Source organism: Barbus barbus (genome assembly GCF_936440315.1).
Source record: "Barbus barbus genome assembly, chromosome: 33".
Lineage (NCBI taxonomy): Eukaryota > Metazoa > Chordata > Actinopteri > Cypriniformes > Cyprinidae > Barbus > Barbus barbus.
The window spans coordinates 3,290,612-3,312,931 of NC_136761.1; the positions used below are offsets into that span (position 1 = coordinate 3,290,612).

The 22,320-nt window shown below is 38.1% G+C and overlaps 1 protein-coding gene across 1 annotated transcript in view; it reads left to right on the forward strand.

Annotated features, from left to right (window-relative positions):
- nlgn3a (neuroligin 3a) overlaps positions 1–22,320 on the forward strand; it is a 180,992-nt gene that overhangs the window by 45,616 nt on the left and 113,056 nt on the right. The gene's annotated exons all lie outside the window — the stretch shown is intronic.

Sequence of the window (22,320 nt, forward strand, 5' to 3'; positions counted from 1 at the left end):
GCATTCACAAATATCTCCCCAGCACAAAGAGCATTTCTTACAAACTCTTACAGATTTGAAAGCAAAAGCGCAAGCTCTGTTCCAAAACCCAGTGAGCTGCCATTTAAGGACGCGTACATGCTTGAGAAGGCTAGAAGACTTTGAAAGAAAGCGCATACTTTGACGCTACAAATGCATAAAATTCCTTATGAGGGCATGGAAAGAGCCGTATCCGTTTGAAATCAAGTGTGCATGCACAGAAAAATACTACTGTACCTGAAATTGATGCCTGGGTCACATATGTTGCAGCAAAGATGCTGTTTGTCATTGCTTAAAATTTGCATTTGCAGATTTCCCCCCAGCTCAAACATAAAACTCTCAAAAAAGATGTTCTCAATTGGTGCTAGTTGTGGTAGGATTACCAAGAACCACTTGTGTATCCTTCGCTGCCAGTTGCCAGAGGCTTGGTTAAAAGTGAGGTGGCATAAAAATGGTTGCTACACCCCCTGATCCTTACTGAAATACAGCACACAAACAACACTCCTCACATCAAGCTCATGGGAGACTTAACAATTGATTTCAACTGAGTTTAACATTAGCAAGTTGCTAACACAGTACTCTAATAAGCAAAATAAGGTCCACCATTATTCAGTGAGCTCAGTGCAGTGCATTCTGGGATTTCCTTCACTTTGAAGGATAAATGCATTGCTGCATTTTAATTTGGGCAAAATTAAATAGCCAGCATAATGTTACTGCCTACCTTTCGGAACCAGCAGACCTCTGATGCATGCGGTTAAATACTGTCCGGGTAGTGCGCTATGTTTTGGAACAGACCCAATTGTGTTATCGAAAGATACATAAGCTTATTGGAGCTAAAATTAATCTGAAATCAAAATAACTTCAAGGTTGTGGAGCACACTTACAGCAATTTTCTGCATCTGTTGTCAAAGCTCGTTTGGTGCGTCGTGCAACAGAGCCGTTCATTTCTCTCGCAAAACCTAGAGTGATGCAGCCGTGCAGGGGTTGTGAGGAGGAAGAGTTTATTTTGTGCTTGTAAAGGGTCTTATATAGCAGTGCATGTGAAACTAGGCTTCATGTGTTCCAGGGTGCAGCAAATCAATTCCACCTTTTTTGGAATAGTTTCTGCCCAAAAGACAAAGCACCCCAGCTAACGTTCTGGACAGGTTCTCTTTTTTGTTCTTGTGGGGAGGGGGAGTGACGTTGTTGCATGTTCTCCTCAAACGTTTCTTCCAGAGCCTTCTGTTATTTTGTAGTCTTTTATTCATTTTACAGTCAAAAGAATATCCAAGGAATGTGCCAGAAAACCCAACAAGAAAATATGTAGAAAAGGAGGTATGTAACAAGCCAACATTGGAGCGATATACAGAGAAGAGAGCGACTGGTACGTCCTCTCTCGTACCCATGGGATATCACCGTCAACTACAGAGTCTTGTGCGCAGAGCAATGTTAAAAATGTCTGTATATTCTTTTAAACATAGGTTGTTTTTGTGTGTGTGTTGCTATACAACCCTGTTATGTTCAACAACTTTAAAAATGACACGGGTTAAAAAAAAAAAAATTGATCACTAGCAAATATGCTTGCACTGTTTCAAACCATTGAACAATATGACTTTATTTTTTTTTACTATGGAGACTTTATACTATTATATATAAATGGACAAGTATCGTAGCAGAACAGGGTTGAATAGAAAGTTCAGGGGGGGGAATAATTCAGCATTTAAACAGATATCATATGATATGACATAAATGATTCATAGATAATAAAAACACTATTATTATTAAGTACAACACAAAATTTGTATGTAGTGTTGATGAATTTGGCTCATATTTAGTGTATTTTTTGTTTGTTTGTTTTTTTATTTTGGCATTACACACAGAGTTAAGAGTTACAGAGTTAAGTCTCCAAAAGAATCAATTACTGTGACTTATTACTGTTAATTATATCTGTAGTAAGTTATTGAGACACACACAGCACACAGTGATACCGTTTCCTGACAATGATCTATACATACATTATATAACCAATGATGAATTCCTGTTTTAATTGACAGCTCATCCAATTTATTGAGCGTTGTGTCACTGATGTCATACAGCTTGATGTCAGAAGAACATGTAATATCTTATGACATAAGTGATCGTGAGTGCTCCTGCAGTCACAATATGGAGTCTGTCATTACAGAAACCTCAACACCAATGTCAAAATCAGTGCATTGTTTAAAATCTATTTTCTATGTGTAAGGTTTCAGTTGGTCATGTGATCTCAACATGGCTGCAGGTGACCTGCTCAATATCTACTAAAACAGCTTAAATATACACGGCAGTCTTCATCTTCATTTTAAACAAAATGTTTTATCCGTAGGTGCGAAAGCTTACAAAAATAGCAAAATAACATGCAATATCTGTCATATTTGTAGAAGGGGTGTCTGGAAAATAATGGCATTGTGTTGTGCATCAAATTACGGCAGCATGTTCCCTGGAAATCAGAGAATGGAGACAGCTAGGCAGCACGAAACACGCTACTGTTGCAGTCTCCCGTGATTGTGTTACGAGAAAAGTAAATAACAGCTAAGCATCAAAACCAATGTCTTTACACAGCAGCAGCTGCTGCTGAACTATTAACAACTGCGTTCAGGGGAAAACTACAGTTTGGAACAAATTTGCAGTGAGTTTGTGCTGTCGGTTAAATGATCTATGTGGTGTGAGGGAAGTCTTAAGGGAACGAGCCCTCCCCAGAGGAGCCGTCTGCCTGTATATGGGTCAGGGACAAGAACAGCTAGCATTTATTTCCTTTACTAGATGCTTAATATACTTAGAATTGCTGAATCTACAAATATCATTGCTGATAGCTTAAATTAAGATTAAAGAAACCCTTCTGAATGCTGGTTTTGTTTTCAGTAAATGAGTGGCTGCATTAAATGAGAGTTTCTATTTCAATACTAAAGCCTCTAGACATTTATATTTGTAATGAAGTGTTTGCATTTTCACAAGGGCTATGCCTTGATTGTCTTAATAGCACGTAATATATTAACATAACAGCGGTTGACGTTTTGAACTTGGCAAATGCAAACATAAAACATTTGCATTAGAAAGCACGATTCCCAGCTCCAAAATTAGGGTTTTAGTTTTTGGAGTGCAATCTTTTTGATCACACCAAAAAAATAAAAAAAACCTATTAGTCTCAATGTGCAGCAACATGAAATCTTATGTAAATTCCGCCAAATTTGCATAACATAAAATCATCAGTAAGGGTTGCCAGGCAACAGTACGCTTGTGCTCTAAGAGCCTGTTGATGGTCTATCCACTCTGTCGAGCTGTTTCAATCCAGTTTGCCCTAGGGATTTACAAAAGAAAATTTTATCAAGACATTATGTTGGGTAGAAAAGCTGAAAATGTGACACAGAATGGAGGTACTTTCAGGCTGAATGACACACACACACACCTTTATGAAAGGTGTTACAGTGAGTGAACACATTAAAGTCCATGTAGTTGTTCTTCTGGGGAACATTAGCACGCACAAGCACTTCAATCCATTACCAAAAGGTTGATTTGGTAAGAGCTTTTGAAGGATGCAAAAAAAGCAAGAGTAAATAACATAAAGTAAATTAATTCCTCATTTGCTTTAAAATCTTATTTCTAATCCCACAAATGTTAACTATTGACATAAAATGAAATTTCCTTTTCCTTTTGTTATATACGGTTTGCAGGTTCCCAGAGTACTTTTGTGACCTAATTTGATTTTCCGAGATTATGGCGCCAGAGACACATTTGGATGCAACTGTGTTGCATTTGCAAAAGTAAATAAACAAATAAAAAATCTAATTAAATTACAATTACTTCCATAATCTTATTCATGTATTTCCAAGTGAAGCAGCACATTCAGTGAGGAAAATTGTGGGACAATTTTTTTTTTTTTTTTGGAATAATGTTCACCAATAATTCACAAAATAACCACGAACATTAAGTAATTAAGGCACAAATTCATCCATCACTTGGTAAGAACTAGACGGATTGGACAGATTCCAACAGGTTGCATGGCATACCGTCATCCTTGAAAACTGCAATATTAACTTACTAATAACTTTCCATGTTTAACCAACGATAGTTTTGGTTGTATTGTTGATTGTTGTACAATAAACAGTGTTGGTGTTGTGTTGTATCATGACTTGATGTCCAGTGTAAAATTGGAAATTAAATATCATGACCTTACAATTAACAACGCTCAATGTTAATTCATGTTCGTTAAAAGAAATCATTAAAGTTATCATTCTTTATTTACATGATCTTATATTTGTACATTACATATTTTATGTGGGAGAGACACCGTTTACATTTAGCTTTGGTTGAGCTCAAACAATAATTGGTGGAGCTCCTGCAGATTCCCCAGGGTCACAGACCCCCTGCATTAACTAATGCTAATTTATACAACTTCAAATGTTAAAATGTATTAGCATAAGAAGAAATTAACATTAACCAAGATTAATGGCTTTAGAGGTGTTCATTTTTAGTTCATATTAGCTATTGCAGTAACTAATGTATAGGATCTTTCTAAAGTGTTTTCGCAAGACCAATATCGAACCAAACTGCACATTTTCATTTTTTTTATTCCATACATGCAGAGTGCTGAATATTTCATGTTTATTCCATGTATATGATTCTAGCAGGAGGCAATTCTAATGAGTTCTGTAGGCTATTCTTCAATGCAATCTTCAACGCATCTAGTTTTTATGTTTATATATTCCGTTTAAGAATTCCCTTGGATGAATCATACTGTTAATAGAACATTTAATGCCTAAAGGGTGTTTTTAAAGATTGCATTAAAGGATGCAAACTCCTCTATTTATCCAGCACTTGTAATAAAAACAATAGGCCTGTGATATAAAAGTCCTCTGGGCTACTAAAGCCCTGGTGTAAATTTTTGGCTGTCCTTTCTTTAGGATTACAGTCTCCTTAACCTTTAAAGTCGACATCAAGTCAAAGTTGGCTCTATTTACTTTCTTAATACATGTTCCTGGTTTGATTGTACACAATTCATTAGTCTTAGTTTATGGCAACAATAGCAAATAAAACCCTAGGTAGCTGATACTGCTGCATGTTGCTGTTTGGACTACTTTGGTACTGATTTTTGGAATAAATTATTGCAATTACTTCTATTATCTAACTATATAATATGTATCATATGTACGTTAATACTGTTGGTGGGTATGTTTAATGTTGGGGATAGGATTAACAGGTATAAAATACATCTATAAAATGGAAAAAGTGAAAACTACAGTGTAACATATGTGACCCTTGGACCACAAAACCAGTCATAAGGGTCAATTTTTCAAAACTGAGATTTATACATCATCTGAAAGCTGAATAAATAAGCTTTCCATTGATATATGGTTTGTGATAGTTGGCAGAGATACAACTATTTGAATATCTGGAATTTGAGGGTGCAAAAAGATCACAATACTGAGAAAAATGCCTTAAAACTTGTCCAAATGAAGTTCTTAGCAATGCATGTTACTAATCAAAAATGAAGTTTTGATACATTTACAGTAGGAAATTTACAAAATATCTTCATGGAACATGATCTTTACTTAATGTCCTAATGATTTTTGGCATAAAAGAAAAAAACAATAATTTTGACTCGTACAATGTATTTTTGGCTATTGCTACAAATATACCCCAGCGACTTAAGACTGCTTTTGTGCTCCAGGGTTACATATATGTATATATGGATCCCACACACTGCTATTTATTTCACTTCAAATGCTCTAAATCCCAATCTCAACCCATTCTTTTTCTTAATATTTGTATACTTTATAATTGCACTGTCCTTGGAGCGGACCTGACCTACATTTCACTGCTGGTTATACTCTGTATAATTGTGTATGTGACAAATAAAAATCTTGAATCTTGAATCTTCAGAAATACCAGTACTTGCATAGAAACCCATATATAGTAGCCAGAAAGAAATGCTAAATTTAAAGACAAACATCAGACATACTTAGAGGCTTTTGCATCTGAACTCTTCATATATATATATATATTGTTTTTGGAACGGCATATGAACAGTGGACCAGGGGACCATACAAAGTGACCAGGCTGGTTTTATATTGTTGATGAATGGTTAGGTTTAGGGGTCACAAACACAGATGGCAGCAAACAGGTTTTGTTGTCACAACTGCCACTGAGATTAATAAGAATGCTAACGGATAGCTTTCTACAGGTATTATTCATATTAATTCATTCATATGACTTGGTCTGTTCTGGTACAGAACACCAGTTTTCATAAGCCTGTCAATTCCCGATTGAAAAAATATGTGCCCACTCTGCAATTTAATCATGGTGCACTTGGAAATGCCTCACATTACAGAAGTAAAATGGGTTTTCAGTCAATCTTTCACCTCTGATTGATACTAAAAATCTGTGTGTGCTACACTGAATTTCCAGAAGTAACAAAAGATAAAATACAATGACAAATGCCGAGGAATGAGAGCGAATGCAAGAAGACCACAGGAAGATTTGAGACAGACTGTAAAGTGAATGCCATCTTGGATTGTTAGAAGTCAACATTTTGCCAATAGTTCCCTTGCCACATTGTGACCTTTCCGATATGTAAATCTGGGCTCAATCCATTGTCACCTCGACCCTCGTCTCCTGCTCTTCAGAATGGGATGCACTTTACATTCAGTGAGCTCTTTACACTGACGCATAGGTCACAGAGGCTATATTAGCTCACTGTAAAAACACTAGTGTGTGGAGACCAGATGGACTGCCGTCCTCTGAGGCTTATATTATATAAAGTGCTATAGTGAGCTGGGAATCTTGTTCAGAACCGGTTCAGTTTTAAACCAGTGATTTTCATGACATTCATTTCCGTCAACAGTTCTTGGACATTTGTGTATTAATGCTAATAAAGATGAAACACTGCAGTGAAACGGTGGTGAATGCAATGCAGTTTCGAAGTGAATAGAGTAGAGAAATATTTAATGAAATGGTCAATAATATCCCAAAATCAAACTCATAGTGTCGATTTTAAGTCTAGTGACTAACTTTTTCATATACTGTAAATATATGAAGAATGTATTTGCAAAAACAGATTACTCCATAACAGATAATGTTATCATGTTTTTACTGTGTTTTATTGTATTAGTAAGCTGTATTTTTTGTCATTTTTTAACCTAATCAAAATAATCCAACTCCAGTTTGATTGAGATTAATTTAAATGCACAATGAAAAAACATGATTTTTAATGTTAAAAATGGCTGTCTCACATATATATATGATATTCCAAAACATTATTCAAAGTACATAAAAAGAAGATTGTTTATGAGATCATTACAGAACCAGCATTATTATTATTACATTTTCCTAGGGCTAAATTACTGAAATCAAATGAATGCAGCGTTTGACCTACAAATGTAAAATATTCATTGCCTGTGCATAAGAAACCACACCAAATACAGCCTACGTTCACTGAATGTGTCAGTGGTTGATAAATCCAAGGATTATGCATTTGATTTGAAGTGTTTAAAATTTTTTGAAGTGTTTAACATCTTTCATATTAATTCAGAAACGTTTGGACTGTGAATATTCTCAATGAAAAATAATAGAGTTTATGGGAACTGCAACACGATGCCATTAAATCCAGATGCACTATAAATGACATTTGAAGTCACAGCTGCCACCTCAACAATGCCTTACTTCAATTTAACCTCACAGTGTGATGCAACACACCTAGTGGACTCCGATGCACAAATAAAAAAACATGCATTTTGAAGAGTTTCGTAAAAGCACTTTAAAAGATTGACCCCAGTCTGACCCTTTCCCAAGAGATTTAAGACATGAATCACTGGGTGATAATGATTTTGCCAAGTTCCTGGAACAGCGTTAGGGTTTAGGGTAAGGGCCATGCTAGTTTGACATAAATGCTGTCCAGGACCAACAAAACATGTTGATCAAAGAATGTGCTGATTCTCCAACTGTATCTGTACAAACACTGTTGATGACATTGGTGATGTGGTGTAATTAGATGCATCTGTGTTGTGCTGGAAGAGGAACTGTAGCATTCATTTGAAATGATCGCTAATGTTGAAATGATTGCACTTCGAACAGTAGAGTCACATCTATATTCAGACATTTTAAAACAGAAAGGCTGATAATGAAGTTTTCTCTATCATTACAAACTGTGGCTTGTCTTGTTAATGCTTTTTATTTATCTATAGTGTGTTAAGCTCTTGACCCTCTGACAAGTATGCCATTTATTTTAATGGAACTCTGCAGCACTCATTGTATTGTAGTACTACTTTGTTTGAAAAAAAAAATCTGTATGTATTTATAATATAAAGAACAGACTTAATAAGAGGATCGAACTCAACTGATAATGTATTCATTAATTATTCATTCAATCTAGTCATGTTTTAGCCATTTAATCAAATGTCAGCAAGCTCTAACCTCTTATTAGGTTGTGTTCTTATTGATGCACATTATGTGAACTTGATTCTGTATACATAAACAATCATGTTATACATTTAAATGATTTGTGTTATTAGACAGTTTCATGTAAGGTAATGAATACTGTTTAATATTAATCACATGTATAGCTTTTTTTTTTTTTTTTGGTCCATTTCTTGTCTTGATGATCATACTATTTTGAATTATCCTGTGCTTCTCTGTATTTTCCCTGCTTTACTAACAGGAACCCATTCCAAAAAACAGGGCGAGGATTTATCCGATAACGACGGTGATGAAGATGAAGGTATTCACTTTGGTGACGAAAGACAATTGCATGTCTTGGATTTATTTTGTATTTTTCATTTTTGTTTCTATATACTTTGAATGCAGCCCTCCCTTTTGCATCTTTTTATCTTCTCTCATGGTCTAAATAGTCATCTAAGTCTTTGTATGGCTGTGGAGGATGTGCAGTGTCTCGTTTACTTCAATACTTAGTATGTCAGGGAGATTTTCAAGAGTGAGAGTGAATTGCGTTGGCGTAGCGTGGCTTGGTATGTTTTTTCTTTCTTCTGTTTCTGTTGTATATGGTATACATACTGAGACTTGAATTGTTTTAATTAATGCAGTGGTTCTCAGCTGGTTTTGCTTCACAACCCAACATAGAATCAAAAGTATTTATCATACAAAAGTACCAAAAATGTAATCTATTTACATTACCATGAACAGCATAAGCCCAACAATATGGTATTGAGTGTTTTCTAAATGTCTTTACATTTTATTAGTTTCAATTATCAACACGATCTCATAGCAAATCATAGATATGTGTACATGAAGTAGTAAACATGTTATTATTATATTGAAAGAATTAATGTAATGCATTGTACACATTGTAAGTATGATTTTTCATTCTGTTCAGTGTAATTTCTGATGCCATTTCAATTTGTTTTGAAGGATTCCATGACTTTTCCATGATCCAGCTTTAAAATATTTCAAATAATTTAATCAAAACACTTTTTAAATAATATATAATGTATATACTCTAAAATAGTAACTAGTTCCATAACCATATTATTGTTATCACACAGAGTAATAGTAAATAGTACAGATTCAAGCCTTATTAAGGCATTTTCATGACACTCGTTGATTTTATCATTTATTCATTTACATAGAATATAGTACATTACATACAATCTCGGAATGTTATGACATGCCTATGACTTTGTGTCATAAAAAAGCACTTTATAGTTAGATGCACATAATCTGTCGCTCTTTCATCTCATAGGCCCACGGCAGATGAGGTCAAAGGTGAAATTATTTGAACCCTGAGTGTTGTGTAGCGGTACTTGACCTGCATGCAACATAACACAGGCTGCATTGCTGATCAGTCTCATTTAGTCATGTAATAGTTATATAGAATAGCTGTATAGAATTCGATCCTAGGCCATAATACAGCGCAAAGACATGTTTCCATGATGTGCTAATTAAAATCTATTTGTTGTGGCTTGGCTCCGGTATATGTTTTTCTAGCATGCAGGACTAGGGCTGTCTATATTCAGCAACATGGAGACACATATGAGGCAAGCATGGGGTATCACAGCACAGTTTTTAAAACAGGCGAATGGATTTAGATGAGGAGAGAGAGGCTGACAAGTTGTGGTAAGAGGATTAGCAACGGAGGAGGAAAAATCATGCGCGCGAGAGAAGTTGCCAATCAGCAAGAGCATTGTTCAATTTCAGCATTTATCTTGGGATATTCTGGGCTCAGCGTGGATATCTGGCGAGATTAGAATAGGGAAAGTATTCTTCCCCAGTTGCTGCGAAAGTCTTAAACCCCAGAACCTATATCAAATCCTGTTATTGTTGTTCCTTTATGCTCCTAAACTGACAATAGATTGTATAGGTGAGGGACATGTTCAGTGCTTGAGTTATGGTCTAGTTGTACACGCCTACTGTGCCTTTTTTGGTTTAGACCAAGTGCTGCTCTCAGTTCTCAGGTCTCGTGTTCAGGTGCTGCAACAAAGCAGGTACGCTGGCTTTACGTTTGCCATTTGACTGTTGTACTTCACAGCAGTGTCTACGGCTGAAATGGAAACTGAAGCACCTCATGTTTGAAGCGACTCAGTCAGGGGTATTAACAGCAGTGTCACTCGATACGCTTTCTTCAATACCAGCGGAGGCAGAGGCCTTGTAATGCACACGTCTTAGCCCTCCACGTGTAGAGAAGCTTCCCTCGGGAGGATTTGGGCTTCCAATTCAAAGCAGTTGCATTACCTTTGCAATTGGCTGGTTCAGACAATCCAATTCTGACTTGTGCAAATGTGGTGGCTCTCCATGAAAAATCCAGTAGGCTCCAACAGTCAAGCAGCATGTTCTTCCAGAGGCTTTTCCGCTTGGTCTGGAGGTTGGATTTACAGCCATAGCAGTCCCAGTGGGACGTGGATTCAGCTCTGGATTGAGATGTAGTCCACCGAGATGTCCGTGTTTTAGCCCGAGGCATGTTTTTGCATGAGGTGCCAATTACCCTGCATCAATGGCCTGCCTATTTTTCCTTGACTCTGAATGGCCCAGGGGTATGGTGTCAACAGTGACAATAGGGAACTTGGCTTGTGAAGCATGCCGAGACATTAAAATAAAACAAGAATACAAAGCAGGCAAAGGTGGCAAACGAGTTGGCCTAGACTGGGAGGCTGTGGTTGGTAAATAGTTGAGCTTCCACTGAAGTTATCAAATGTAAGAGTGCTACAAATTAGTTTTGACACTTGAACAGCGCTGAAATGATATTACACTTGAGCCAACTATATATCAGTATGCCCCGTTTGTCTAACAAGGCGTGCAAGTCAAAGCAACAATACTCGGACACAGAAACTCGAATTGAGCTGCCACTGCATGTTTGCGAAAGATAGCAATAGTGAGCATGACACATTGTTCACCTTACAACCTCTACTCCTCTCTGACTACATAGTATAATTGTGAATCTAGGCCAGTCTTCCTTGGCAAACAATTCTAGACGACATCACCACACACTTAACCCTTTACCAGGTCAGCCAGGAGCCTTTAGGTAGAAATTAAGGCAACTGTGCAAATACATCCCAGTCTTTCCATCTCTTTCTGCTCACTCTAGCTGAATCCCAATTTATCTACTTCTAGGTAGGAATGTGTGCAAGTAAGTTAATATGTCAATATTATGCCCATGCTTTTATTTGGGATGCACCAATGCTAATCTGGTTTACTGTATAGGACGAATACAGTGGGAATTAAGCCCAGATGTCTGTCTTTATCTCTGAAAAAGACTGAGCTCATATGACATAATGTAACTAGCAAGCTGTTGCCATAATTTCTCAGCTGGTGGTTCTTATTTATAACCACCGAGAGGGGAGATATGAGTGAGGGACACCAGCAGAAGAAAACTGGTGTCATAATTTAGGTACACCTGTAAGTGTAAAGGTGTACGAGTGCACATCTATAGATTGAGAGATGTGCACAGTCCGGGAGGAACAAAATGCATTCTCTAAGGCACTAAGAGCCCTAGAGGCAATTAGTGCATTTGAAATACAGAGAGAATGTGAGACACTAGAACGGAGGTTCTAGATGTGAATCGCTCTACCAAATCTAAATTCCTACCATTACAGACAGGGGCACGCCCCGAGTTTCAGCGAATAGGTCAGATATGATGGTCAAAGTAAGTAGGGGGTGAAGTAGTGGAATAGTTAGGTGTTTTGGAAGGTTTTTTTCCCCCCGCTCACTTAGTGCAGAAGAGTTTGAACAAAGCTTGAGAATATTTGTTTTTAATTTCTTGTTTTTATTATTATTATTAGTATTGACTATTTTACTTTCTTTCATGTAAAGCACTTTGAATTAACATTGTGTATGAAATGTGCTATATAAATAAACTTGCCTTGCCTTGCCATGCCATATTTCAGTTATCAGGCTTTGCACAAACAGATTGCAGTGCCTATCATTCTGTAGAACAGCATTGGCAAGTAAGTCAACCTCGGGTGCTACTAAACAAAGCTATAACACCTTCTACCAGTACAGTTTGCACTATGGTATGCTGTTACGGTACTGGTACATTAAGTAGGTGTAAATTTAGGCACAGAGAGATAATTCTTTATGTAGAGCAAGGCAGTAGTGATATATTGCGTTTGGTTCACAGGAAGACTTACCTTGTCCCAAGTGTCTGCTGTCTTCCCCACCTCAGACAAACAGATGAACATAGCCATGACTCGAATTGAGGGGGAATGCGAGGGGATGGCATCCTCCTGGTCAAAAGAAATGACAAAAAGCATCCCCTCTATAAATCCACCATCCTCCATAACCATCCCCTTTGGATTATCAATTTTTTGCATTAAGTAAAACTTATCATGCTCATGAAATGCTAAAATTCTCTACTTTTGATCATTTACGAACTAAATAATTAAGATTCAGCCAATCAGAACTTGGCACTATAACAAGCTGCGCACAAGCGGAAGCAATTTCGTCATTTTTCATGCAAAATGGTTCAAGCACAACTTTTGAAGTTCTTTTAAAAGAAGACAACAGAAGGTATGATTTTTCCTTGATTAGAATTTTTCCTGACATAATGTATGTGTGACTGTGAGGGAGTGAGAGACGATAGGAGAGCTAACATGCAACTTTGAAAAGAAAAGAAAAAACACGTCTTGAGAGTCCAAAAAGCATTCACTGCTGGATGAAGCCCATTAGAATAAAGTTAGAATGCCCTTATAATTCCAGCAATGAAACAAAAAATACAAATGTGTGAGTTTTTACGTTTTTATATTCATTGCACAAGCAATGTACTTTTCTGTATATCAGCACGTGCACACACAAATGTGCTTCTAACCCCTGGTTATCCGATGTTCTTCGTGAGAATCGGACTAAACTCAGAGCGGCAGAGAGAAAATGGCGCAAATCAAACGATCCGTCGGACCTGAGTAGGTATCAGTCTTTGCTTTCATCTTTCTCTACTGAAGTCCACACTGCCAAATCCTTACATTTCCACAACAAGATCACCAGCGCTCCAGACATGCATAATCTCTTCAGAACATTTAATTCTCTCCTCTGTCCCCCTCCTCCACCTCCACCACTTTGATAACCGCTGATGACTTTGCCTCTTTTTTCACAGACAAAACTAGAACAATCAGTAACCAGTTCTCAACTCCACAGGACCTCCAATCAACCACATCCACTGCTTGAACTCCCATCTTCTCCTTCTGTCCCCTCACCGAGGCAGAAGTATCCAAACTTCTCCTCTCCAGCCATCCTACAACATGTCCTCTCGACCCGATCCCCTCACACCTTCTCCAAACAATCTCTCCCACACTCTTACCGGCACTCACACACGTTATCAACACATCTCTCCTCACAGGCATCTTTCAAACAGGCTCAGGTAACCCCACTGATCAAAAAAGCCTACGTTTCTCTTTTAGATAACTACAGACCTGTCTCTTTCCTTCCATTCATAGGGAAAACACTCGAACGAGTTGTCTTCAACCAGCTCTCGCGGTTTCTTTCACAGTACAACAAACTGGATGCTAAACAGTCAGGTTTCAGGAGTGGCCATTCAACAGAGACTGCGCTACTCTCAGTCACTGAAGCCCCGCGAACTGCAAAGGCTGATTCCAAATCGTCAGTCCTCATTCTGCTGGATCTTTCTGCTGCTTTTGACACTGTCAATCATCAGATTCTCCTGTCTACACTCTCATCACTGGGCATCCCTGGGATTCCACTTCGCTGGTTTGAATCCTATCTCACCGTTAGATCCTTCAGGGTGGCCTGGGGAGGGGAGGTATCCAAACCACATCAACTGGTCACTGGAGTTCCTCAGGGATCGGTTCTTGGACCCCTCCTCTTCTCCACATACACTACATTGCTGGGTCCCATCATACATGCACATGGCTTCTCCTATCACTGCTATGCCGATGACACGCAGCTCTATCTCTCTTTTCAACCAGATGACCCAACGGTAGCTGCACGGATCTCAGGCTGCCTGGCGGACATCTCGGCGTGGATGAAAGAACATCACCTACAGCTCAACCTGGCAAAGACGGAACTTCTGGCCTTCCCTGCCACTCCGACTCTACGGCATGACTTCACGATTCAGTTAGGCTCATCAATGATTACCCCATCAACTTCGGTCAGAAATCTTGGTGTAATCTTTGATGACCAGCTGACCTTCAAAGAGCACATTGCAAAGACTGCTCGATCCTGCAGGTTTGCACTAGACAACATCAGAAAGATCAGGCCCTTTCTGACAGAGCATGCTGCGCAACTTCTTGTCCAGGCCCTTGTTGTTTCTAGACTGGACTACTGCAATGCTCTTCTGGCTGGTCTGCCATCAAACACAATCAAACCTCTACAAATGATTCAGAATGCAGCGGCACGACTGATCTTCAACGAGCCCAAAAGAGCGCATGTTACACCTCTCTTCATCTCCTTGCACTGGCTACCAGTGGCAGCTCGCATCCAGTTCAAGACACTGATGATTGCGTACAGAACTACCACAGGCTCAGCACCCTCCTACTTCCACTCACTATTACGAACCTACATCCCCTCCAGAAGTTTGAGATCTGCTAGTGAGCGACGCCTTGTGGTACCATCACAGAGAGGCTCAAAATCACTCTCCAGAACATTCTCGTTCACCATTCCTGGCTGGTGGAATAATGTTCCCACCCCTATCCGGAACGCTGGATCCCTGGCAATCTTCAAGCAACAACTGAAAACTCATCTCTTTCGGCAGTACTTGACTTCATCCTAAACTCAAAAAAAATAAAAATACCTTTCCCTCTATCTTTCTCTCCGCTTACTAGCTTGTACTTATTTGAACAATGACTGAGACTTGGTGTTACGAGCACTTCCTCTGTCTGATTGCCTCTCCGAGATTAATCGCTTTTTGTATTCCCCAATTCTAAGTCGCTTTGGATAAAAGCGTCTGCCAAATGACTAAATGTAAATGTAAATGTAAATTAGTTTTATACAACAGTGCAAAGCAACACGGTGTTTCATTCCATGATTGAATCAGTTTTTGAATGAATCGAGTGAACCAGTGTTTCCATTCAGATGGTCTCACTTGTTTCGTTTCTATTGAAACGTTTTGAATGAATCATTTGATATTAATGATTCAGTAAGTAATTTTTTAAAACAGGGACTTGCTGCCACCTACTGGCGGTTTTAGTGTCATATTTATTTATCCATGACAAGCCTAAACCACCCAAGGTGACAGCACAAAAACACATTCAGCAAAATATTGTTTAATTATCAATCATTTCAGGCCCCAGAAGGAAAAAAAAAAACGTATAAATAATAATTCATTTAATAAGGGTAATTTTTCATTAAATATAAACCTTTTTAAAAATGAGACCAATTTTGTAATCATTGTGTAAAATTAGCCACAGGAAACAACCCCTCCAACCACCACAACATCCCCCCTGAAATTTTTGTACAATTCGACCACTGCACATAGCTATTGCTTGGCTTGCTTATCCATGTGCCCTAATTGGACAAAAGAGCCCTTCCCTCCTCCAGACACCAGCCCTCTTCCCATGGTGCCAGTGGGCAGGCCAGCTCCACCTGCTTGGGTGTTAGGATGGATTTCAGTCGCCATCCTGATTAGAACAGAATTCAGTACCCACCGTCACACAGGATAGGTTAAATAAACAATTGGCCAAATTGGATGTATGCCTGGTTGTTTAATTTTGTGCCAACAGTTGAAGGAACAGACTGGAAATTTGTATGGCTTCAATATATAGGTTGCGTTGTAGGCTAGTGATTTGAACAAACTAAACTTTGTATCTATTTGTTGTGACTGAACTTATGATGGTCACCTGGAATTTTTCTATATTGGAAATTTGTTGATTAATTGGGGAAAAAAAAAAATGAATTATTGTAATAAATGATTTATTTAAATGGAAAATTATTGTAAATTAAACATATACTTAAGATCAGTTCACACTAAAACAAGCAACCCAGGCTCACTGGAAATACGTGCTTGTGGCGACGTTTCTGCAACACCATTACATACCTGACTGGTATCGCAGCACGAACCATCGGGGAGTGATCCCGATGTTGGAAAATAACACACACCAAGCCCAACCCTAAACCTACCTGATAGTGTTAACATGCAAAAGTGATATAAAAACACATTCGTTGATGCAACTGTGCTATTTTAACTTACTTCTATGCAGGTTTGGGCTGTTTTGTTGAACCATCGTTACACAGGATTTGTACCGGAGTGCAATATTATGTCATTACACAACATTGTGCAAGAAAAATTTTGCAGAATTTTAGGCAGAGACATGTATTTTCAATGAGCCTGGGTAGCAACAGAATTTTGAGTGTGAAAATTTGGTGCAATAAATGTTTTTCAACCCGAATTCCACAAATGTTGGGATGTTTTTTTAAATGTTAATAAAATTAAAAATAAAGACTTACAAATCACATGAGCCAAAAGAAATTCACAATAGAACATAGAGAACATAAATGTTTAAACTGAGAAATTTTACACTTTTATCCACTAAATGAGCTCAGTTCAAATTTGATGCCTGCTACAGGTCTTAAAAAAGTTGACACGGGGTCAACAAAGGGCTGAAAAGGAAAGAAATTTTGAAAAGATTCAGCTGGGAGAACATCTAGCAACTAATTAAGTTCATTGATATCAGGTCTGTAACATGATTAGCTATAAAAGGGATGTCTTAGAAAGGCAGAGTCTCTCAGAAGTAAAGACGAAGGCTGAAGACCTTTGTTGGATGCCCATGGTCTTTGGGCCCTCAGATGACACTCGTCAGCATGATTCTATCATTGACATTACTAAATGGGCCCAGGAATACTTCCAGAAACCACTGTCAGTAAACACAATCCGCCGTGCCATCTGCAGATGCCAACTAAAACTCTATCATGCAAAAAGGAAGCCATATGTGAACATGGTCTAGAAGCGCTGTCGTGTCCTGTGGGCCAAAGCTCATTTAAAATGGACTGTTTCAAAGTGGAAAAGTGATCTATGGTCAGACAAGTCCAAATTTGACATTCTTGTTTGAAATCACGGACGCCGTGTACTCCCGGCTAAAGAGGAGGGTGACCTTCCAGCATCTCTGATTGTATGGGGGTGCATAAGTGCATACAGTATGGGCAGCTTGCATGTTTTGGAAGGCACTATGAATGCTGAAAGGTATATAAAGGTTTTAGAGCAACATATGCTCCCCTCCAGATGAGTGTATTTCAGCAGGACAATGCAAAACCACATACTGCTGCTATTACAGCAGCATGGCTTCGTAGTAGAGGAGTCCGGGTGCTGAATTGGCCTGCCTGCAGTCCAGATCTTTCATCTATAGAGAATATTTGGCACATCATTAAACGAAAAACATGTCAAAGATGACCACAAACTCTTCAGCAGCTGGAAACCTATATCAGGCCCAAATTCCAACACCAAAACTCCAGAAGCTCAATAAGCTCGATGCCCAGACATCTTCAAACTGTTTTGAAAAGAAGAGGAGATACCACACCATGGTAAACATGCCCCTGTCCCAACCATTTTGACACCTGTAGCAGGCATCAAATTTGAAATGAGCTAATTTTGTTCATAAATTTATCAAAATTCTCAGTTTAAACATTTGTTATGTTATCTATGCTCTATTGTGAATAAAATATTGGCTCATGTGATTTTAAAGTCTTTTAGTTCTCATTTTATTAAAATAAAAAAAAGCGTCCCAACATTTCCGTAATACGGGTTGTAATCTGAATTGAATGGCTGTTAATGCCTCTGTTCAGATTGACACAAATGATCACATATCATCAATCCAGCAGATTTTAGTTTGTTTGTTTTTTGGAGAGGTGTTCTCTAAACTCTTGTCCATCACACTGCAAATCAAGCTGGCCAACCAATAAAATTCACACTTATAAAACATTTTGTTAAGTGACAAAAATATCAGGATCTGAATATCGGAGGAGAAATCCAGAACTAGCTCTCTTGTCTGTGTACTCTTGTATTTGTTGTTGTTTGTTAAACACCATATTAGATACAAAAAATCTGAACATTGGTTTGAAAATTTGTGAATACTGTTTTACTTCCTTTATTTTCTGTGAAAAATGAATTTTAGAAACAGGAAGTCATGTAGCGTTTTGTGTAGCAAGGTAATTGGGGTATGTATTTTTTTTTTTTTTTAATTGCCACCAAAGTCAGAAAGTTAAATTTCCTTCATTCAGTCCATTTGTGTTTTGTTTTGTTTTTTAATTGGTCTGAACAGACAAATTGCATGCAAAAATTGGGCCAGAATTTGTGCTGGTGAAAACAGGCCTTCAAACAAGGAGGGTCCTGAACTCTAGCTACTAAAGAAACCAGAACAACATAAAGAGTTGAGGGTAAACTCTTTGACCTGGGCTATTTAACAACCACCCAGACACCCTAGCAGTGTGGTGGTAGGGTTTGCATAAGCAAACAGCACTCACATTTGTAAAAATCTATTTTCCTTGTCATCAGTCTCAGGAAATTGTTGCAAATTCTAGTTTTTCATCATAATGCAAATGAGAGTATGGTCATTTTGCATAATTATAAGCTCTTTGCAGGTGTGTGTGCAGTAGTGCTTTTGGTTAATAGCGTGTGAGGAGTCTGATGTGGAGTATGCATGGTGGTGCAGTGAGTTTCAGAGCAAACTGTCTACACCCTCCCCTCCCTCTTCTGTCTCTCTCTCTGTCTCTCCCTCCTCCTCATTCACTGCTAGAAGCTGGGCTTCAAAGAGCACATCAAACCACCTGTCTCTGTGTTAGTACCATTATATTTAATGCACAAACACCGCAGCCCAGCCTCAAGAATCCACCTTCTTCAAAGGTCACTCGTCCCCATCTGGATTAAGGTTGAGCCGTTGAAATCAAAGTCTACAAATTGCCACATGCAAACCTTTTGCATTTCACTTAGCCAATATGTGCCATTAAAAATCTATTAAAAGTTGTGGTGCATGCACTGCAGCATCATCATACCCCGCATCCCAATATGCCTATATATATATATATATATATATATATATAGTTGTAGATAGTTTGAGGCAGACGCTGTATAAAGGCGGCATGTGTTTATTATGTATTTTTCTGCAGAGTCCGAGCCATGCTAGCTTCAGTTATATTCAGTCTGACCTGGAACTGTCGATCTTCAACATTTATGTTATCTGTGATGAGCTCAGTGGTGGGGTATAAAGTCAAAAACTCGGCTTGGGAACTCATACAATGCTCACAATAAGAATGTTTGACAGATTCTATGTTTTACAGCGTCAGTGCTAGTCTGGGCCACTTATCACTGCTCACGCTGTCCGGTTCCTCTAGAGTGACATACCGTTGAGAGGTGGCCTGTTGAGAATTTTGAGAGGTTCACAGATAGCTTGACGTGTCCTCCTCCTGAGCTTTGCAGACACGCTGAGTGCTGCCGCCCGGGTCTGACATCAACCATATTTTAACACCCTAACCAAAACTCTGATGGAGATGCAGCAGACTTTGTGAAGAAGGTCGTTCAACCCGTCGTGCGCTCAGAGGTGTTAAGTGCTGTTTCATTTATAAGGAAGCAGGGGTCTTCACCTTTTTTAGTTTACTTGGAGATGATTGATGGAGGTTGCATAAAGGAATAGATGCATGCCGCCCGCTGCTTTTGAAGATGAAACATATACATTTGTTTGTGAGTCTGTGTGTGTGTGTGTGTGTGTGTGTCATAGTGAATGAGTCATGTTTTCATGTTAAGGAACATATTTGTACATTCATGAAGCTGACATTTTAGTTAATGTTCTATAGTTTCACCCCTTCTTTTCAAGGTCATTTATGTCCTGTTTATTCAAATGATGTCTTTGTGAAATGCAAGTGTCTTTACAATGCATTTTAATCAATATTTCTCTTCTTTTTCCTCAGGATGTGAATTCTGAATCTTTTTTTAATGTGTCTTCAATGGGATAACTTTTGATGCTGACGTTATATATGATTATTTGATAGAGAAGAGATGAGTTAGCAGAGTATTATGATTTTATGTCACATCAAAACAACATGATGTGAATCGACAAAAGAGGTTACTGATAACATTGACATGACTAATCTTTGTATTGTTTTTCTAATTGATCGTTTTCATTCGGTATCTCATCCTGTGCATCCCTTGTGCAGGAAATCTTGTGCATATTTTCTCTCTCACCTTCTTTTTTCTCACTCCATACATTGTCTTTCTTCCGTATGATAAGTGTCAACAGAGAATTGTCATTTCAAAGCAGTGCCTTATCATGCTTCTCTCAGATACCAGATAAATCTTTAAACGTAACCGTAAATGTTTCAGCTGCCGGATCTGAAATGGAAAAATTCTATACAAATCAGTTCTCGCTTGTTCCATCAGATCAGGAGAGTAACATGTGAATGCGTTCTTGCCATGTAAAGCAGACATTAAGCACAGACAGTGGCACAGTGATTGCAAATAACATGCTTTTTTTGCAAGATAAAGCCAGCTGGTAATTTACTGTGACCACATACATGCATCTTTAATAGGAGGGCTTGAATGCAAACGGGGGCAAATGCACTGGAGTGGTGTTTGCGATTAGCCATTCTCAAAGATTCTGAATTTTGATCTGCTGTATCCATGGCAACCCTCAATACAATACAGCATTTTGAGTCTTAGCCCAGCAGTGCTCGCTTCCCAAGGCTTCTGTCTCTTTCATCTCAGTAGAGAGACAATTTTCGCAGCTTGTGCTCTTTTTCTGTTTTATATTGTGTGATTAGGAGATAATAACAAACTGATAATGGTCGATTGATTACTTTCTATGCAAAGGCATTTAAAGAAATAAGGAACATATGGTGATGCATTTTAAAGGAATAGTTTGGCCAAAAATAAAAATCTTCTTATAAACCTGTACTATAGTCTTTCTTCAAGGAAACACTAAATGAGATCTTGGATAGAATGGTCAAGCTTTTCCATTTTATGAAATTGAATAGTGGTATAGCCTACTGACGAGCTCCAAAAATGAGTCCATACAATGTCTGTGCTATTTCAGACAATAGATTTTTTTTAAGTCGTTCTTAAGAATTTTGTTTTAAGATTTCAATGGGCTATGTGTAAGAATTGTATGTTATTAATCACCTTTTTTATTGCCAATGTGTGAATACCTGTAAACTGATATTTGCATGAAGGTCTCGGGACATTTTTGCAGGGAAATTGTGATTTATGCATGCTCCCGAGAACCTCTCTTCCATAACAAATGCTTATCAATGTTCCAAAAGAGCTATTCTGTACTTAAGTGTCAATGTTTCAAGCAAAGAATATGGATTAATTCAAACTATAGTCTCACATAACCAGATATATACAGTATATAGTCTCAAATATACTTTATTACCAAACTCTCATAACATATTTTAATTAACTCATCTGTCGACATGATGCCTGTGAAACACAGAGTTGGTGCAGTCTTATTTATTATATCGCTGTGATCAGATGCTTTCTTAACTGCTGTTTTCTCACAATTTTTGGCATGTTTATTTTCTTATTGGAAGGAAAGCGTTCAGTACATATTTACATATTCATATAAACATTGCTCTCAGGGATACCAGTTAACAGTGGTATCATTGCAAATGAATTTCCAACTTCTTTTTTACTTCTAAGCAAAGAATGAAAAAGTAATTCGCTGTGAGTACATCATGGCACTGAATCACGTTCAGTGTCTAGTACGTTCCATGTGCATGAGCACGAGCAAATAAGTCGGTGTTGCCAATAACAAGTGTTTCTGAATTCTACATGATGTGAGGTTACACTGTATGACAACAAGCACCATTTAGCAACAGTAACGTCAAACCTGCTGTGACCTTCCACCCAGGTTTTCAACTAAAGAATTTTTAGAGAATAATGACATACATTTGATTCTGACTTCAGAACATGTG